We start from the raw sequence: 5,440 nt of genomic DNA, 5'->3' as shown, positions 1-5,440 counted from the left end.
ACATATGTTCCCTGGAGTAATTAAAAATGTGATCATAAGCAGAGTCTGACTCACTGAAGGCAGATTGTTGTTATCAGGGAAAAACTGAAGTCAGGGCAGTGCTTCAGAGGTGAGCACCTACCTGGGGTCCCAGGTGCAGGTAAGGGTGCAGGAGTTTGCATTCAGCATTGGTAATGAGGAAAAAGGGAGGAGATGGGAAACAGGAGGGAGATGTGTTTGATGTAAAACCCATTGGCTTAAAGCACTCTCAAGGAAATTTGAATTAAAGCATTTCAAGGGTTTGAGCAGACGTGGCTGCTGCAGCTTAGCTTGGTGAGGCAACTCACTGAACCAGAGGAATTTAGTTCTGTGCCCAAGTCCTAAGAAATTCCAGTTGCTGAAAAGGTCAAAATTTGAGGGATGTTTGAGAGTTTCCCTGGAATGCACCTGAGGACTGGAGACAGAGAAGCAATCTCTAAGGCTGGGGGAAGAGGTTTTATGTGTCTCTGAAAAGAGCTGTATTCCACAGCCTGGTTCTACCAGCAATAGAGACACAGAAATATCCAAGGGAAATCCAAGTAACCCATCATGGAAAGCTCTCTGAAAAAGGAAGAAGTTTCCTGTTTTCCATCTCTCCTGAGAGAAAGAAGTGACTGAGTGTGAGGAGAAACCAAAATAGTCAATGGCTTAAACACTGTTAAGATCATTGGAAGACTTCAGAGCAGAGGACAAATTTTAGGAAACCAAATTATGAAAGGCTAATCTGAACCCAAGGAGATGTTTGGCAGTGCTGGGTTAATGGTTGGACTTCATGAATTTAGAGATCTTTCCCAACCTAAACTGTTCTATGATTCTGTGAAGGTGGTGGGAAAACTAATAATATCAAATGTAGGAGAATTTCACCTCAGGAAATACAATATTAATAAGGGTATAGGGTATTTTAAAGGTTTTAAAGTGAAAATTTTCAGTTGGTGTTCATGAATGTTACAGAACAGATGTTCTTCAGCTGATTCAAGGTTCTCCTTGCTTATCACTGGGAAATTATAGACAACGTGTGTTGACTTCTTCAAATTAATGAGATATGTTAACAGGAAAAAAATAAAAAAAGAAAGAAACAGGCTATTAAAACCAAGTTAACATCAATAACACCCCCATGATCGACCATATCTCTCTGAATTCAGTGCTGGATCTGAGGGCACCAGCTACTTTATTTCCTGTTTTAGAGAGCAGACATTTTTATTTAAATTACTTTTGTAGAGAATTTCCAAATGTATCATAGGTCAAAAGGCAAGCAGAATAAAAGGGAAATTTTATATAAATCATTTATTGCAAATACTTTGCTTAGTGAATGATGAACCAGAATAACAGAATGGATTTAGATCTTCTGCCCCTCTAGGTCGTGATTTATTACTGCCTGCAGGTCCTTTACCATTCTTCACCCACTCATGTCTCCATAAAATGTCTTGAAAAAAAAGTGAATAATATCCCAAGTCCTGTTGTCCAGGGACTGTCAAATGGGTGGAGAAAAAAATGCATCAAAATGTAAACTCCACTCTGCAATGTAATGGTAGGGCATGATTTGCATAAATATTGTTTGCAAAGAGCAATTAGCACTTCATTTACATTCAGTGAAGTAGCAATTTGCACATTTTCAGGAAACAATTTCTTTACCCATATGTGCAAATTTTGTGCACTGCAATTGACACGCTAATAAAAAGATCTTAATAGACCAATTTTTTTTTATTTTATATCACAGTGTTCTGAAATATTGATTCACTCTCCTGAAATATTGATTCAGTGGGCTATTTGTAAAAACAGAAAAATGCAGATTTGAATTTTTAAAACTTGCTTTCTAGAAAAAAAATCAGAATTAATTTCAGATGTGTGCAATCTTCATGCTCTTTAAGTGGTATTTTAATGGGTATCTTTGTCAGAGAAATATAATAAGCATTATTAAAAAGCATTAGCAAATTCAGTCTCCTAATCTGCAATAACAATGAGTATATTTGCATATTGCAGTATGGAAATAATACAGTCCATTTCCTAGTGTCAATATCAAACTCAATTCTTCATTAAATGTTAATAAAAATATTTCACATTTATATAGCATTTTCTCCAGAATGAAGAAACTTCCTAATTAAGAGACAAATTTCATACTTACAGCAAATGCAGAGAATTTTTATAAATAACAAAAATTTACTTGGGAGTTGGACAGGAAAAGAGCAGCCCAGTGAGTTCAGCCAGCTGTTGTCAATGGGCATTTCTGGCCTCTGCAGCAGGAGAAATTGATGTTAAGTGATTTATTTAGACCTCCTGCAGCTGTGTCACTAACAATTGCTCTTTTTGTTTAGTTTCCTTCACTGTTTTGTCATTTCTCCTATGAGATGCACATTTGGGGAGAGGTAGGGATTGGGGTTGGGTTGTGCTGTGCTTGGTAGCTTTTGGAGGAGAGAAATCTTTTGGGCCAAGGTTGCTGATATCTGGAACATTGCATTTTTCCATTCTCAATCCGAGTTTCCTGGATTTTGGAGGTTGTTCAGTTGCCCTTTCTGGAAGGGTAAGCATGAGGACACAGCAGCAGAGGATGCAGATGTTCATGGATCTCCCTGCCAAACAGGCTGGACACAGGCTGCCCCTGCTCTGCAAGCCAACATGTCCTGGATGGCAGGTCCTAGCAGGAGACCCTCAAATGGAAATATTTTCTAAATTGGCCCTAGTTATGAGTTCAGGCAGTCAAATGCTCAAAATTCTGCCTGTTACTCTTCAGAGGCAGTGCAAGTGAAACATCCAAAACATCACAGGGCACCTTTGAAACCTTCCTCATAGTGTGCATTTAAATAAAAGGCATTATGTATCAATCTTTGAACAATCACAAGGAAAATGAATAGCAAATATGACAACAAACAGCAAAGCCCCCACTAAATCCCAGTTTTATGTGCTTATTAAAGTAATTGTTACAATAATGATCTTGTATTCTTTGCCTTTTCATCTCTGTCACAAGAGAAGGGATCATTATGGTTGCACCCAGGACTGTGACATCCAGATCTATTTTGAGGTCTCATTATTGTTGGTGTTGTCTTTTTACTTCACAAATCACATATTTCTATTTCATCTCCTGTGTCAGGTATTCAAAGCTCTGCTTTGATCAGTGTAAATTGCATGTGCCCCTCACATAAGGTGGGACCTCTGAACTTACTAAGTAGTTAATTTTGAGATCTCATGTGAATCTCTGATTTACTCATCATTGGTTTACTCTCTTTTTATTTAACCTTTTCTTCCTTCTTTTTCTGTTTTTCCCTATTTTTCTTCTTCTTCCTCTTATTCTTCTTTGTCTCATTTTTATTTTTAGTATCCTACAGAACCTCTGAGGCCTTTGGCAATATTAGCCCCTAATACAGCTGTGTCCCAGCCATGCAGTAGCTTCTGGGGTGCTCAGGACTTACCCAAGCAGTGGGTGTTTTCCTCCCTGTACAGATTTTAAACTAAAAGTCCAGCACATCATTTTCTACATTACAGTCAAAAAACACCCTAATGAGAAGGGGAATAAATTCCTGAACCTTTAATGTTTCTATAGCCTCAGTGGGACCACATTTTGCAAATGTTTCATAACACTACAAGAGAGGCTAATGATAAGAAAGCAGTAATGACACAAGAAATTTAGGTGTCCTCTGACCTTCAGAAAGCCCATGGGTTTATTGTTTGCAAAACAAATAGATTTATCCAATTTTCTGTTGGTTAACAATAACTAAATCCAGTGACAGCAACTGATCCATGAGCAGGAATGGCTGTGGCCAGCCTGTGTAGGTAGCTGGCAGGTACCTGGGGCTTGGGCTGAAAGATGGAAACTGATCTCTGCAAAACCACCTGGATTATGTGGTTTCATCTGCTGAGTTGAAAACTGCACCAAGCCAAGAATGTGATGATCTGGGGCTCTTTTTAAAAAAAAAAAAAAATCCCCTCTTTCACAGTAGCCTTGAAAGATGATGTTCCAGGTCAGACCTCCTGCTGGCTGTTTTTAGGTTGGTACCAGCGCCTTCAGCTGAGAAGCTGAGCTGAGGAACGTCTGTCTCCATCTCACATATGAGCAATGTGCCTAGTGAAACTACAATAAAAGACAGAGCTGTTTGAGGGCCACACCCATCTGATTTCCCACAAAGTCTTTGTATCTGGTGTTTGACTGGGGCTGGCTCTCAGTTTTCCCAGCTACCTGCCCAATGTGCATTTTGGTGGTGGGACTGAAGCTGACAGTCTTTAGGATGCTGAGTGTGGGCTGTGACATGATTGTGTGGTAAAGAAGCCACAAGACCCTTGTACTTTACCCTTTAGCTATGGCTCTAGAATCAGTTTAAATCTAGTTTTCCCCATTATAGCTGCATTGCCCCATCTACAACCACTAGAAAAAACACATTTTAATGTTTTGGGTTTTTTCTTGCTGTCTCATCAGAAGTAAGCAGTCACCATGACTGTTAAGTCCTGGAGACAGAAATTCCTCCTGTCTCCAGGAATTAAGGATGTGCTTCTGTCCTGATTTATTCACTTTTGAGACAGAGTTTAATTTTGCAAAACGTCTCTCTCCTCAGCCTTTGCATTTATTTTTGGCAGGAGCAGTTGCCTGCGGCAGGAGCACCAAAGACTGGCTCAGTGTTAATAGTTGTCAGGGAAAATGAAGAGGCTATTTCTCACAGCAGACTTTCACCCTGCATGACAAATGCTGGTATGAGCAGATTAAAAATCAGTGCATGGTACAATATGTCACACATAAAGCAGCTCCATGTTATTAATTGGCATGCTACCCATTAGCTGCCCTCAGTATCTGCTTCTGTGAGTGGAACAGGAGCTGGTGAAATCAGGTGGGTCAGAACCTCCTCTGGTATAGAGTTGTGCAGCAGTGATGGAATAATTGAGGTGTGTCACAGACATCTTTTATGAAAAATCCTTTCCTTAGGATTTTTCCTCCTGAGAAGCTGAGAGGCCTCAGGAACAAAATGCAAACAGTGATTATCTGCTGCTGTGGAATGCAACAGGTGGAGCTGTGATTGGTCCATGTTGGTTGTTTTTGATTGATGGCCAATCACAGTCAGCTGGCTTGGACTCTCTGTCCGAGAGAGATGCTTTTGTTATCATTCTTTCTTTTTCTTTTCTTAGCTAGCCTTCTGACTGAAATCCTTTCTTCTATTCTTTTAGTATAGTTTTAATATAATATATATCATAAAATAATAAATCAAGCCTTCTGAAACATGGAGTCAGATCCTCATCTCTTCCCTCATCCTGGGACCCCTGTGAATGCAGTCACAGAGGTGTTCTGATTTGTAGCACCCCGTTGCTTGAATAAGGTTTGAGATGCTTTTTTCCCCCCTAAAATGTTATTCAATCTGCATTTTATTAGAATGAACAGCAGAGATACTCTGTGATATGTGTTCCCCTGAACCCTAAACCCTTTTTAACCACAATGGGTCATTTA

This window comes from Molothrus ater, chromosome 6 (assembly GCF_012460135.2).
Source record: "Molothrus ater isolate BHLD 08-10-18 breed brown headed cowbird chromosome 6, BPBGC_Mater_1.1, whole genome shotgun sequence".
Lineage (NCBI taxonomy): Eukaryota > Metazoa > Chordata > Aves > Passeriformes > Icteridae > Molothrus > Molothrus ater.
Note: the sequence above shows the minus strand (reverse complement) of the source record.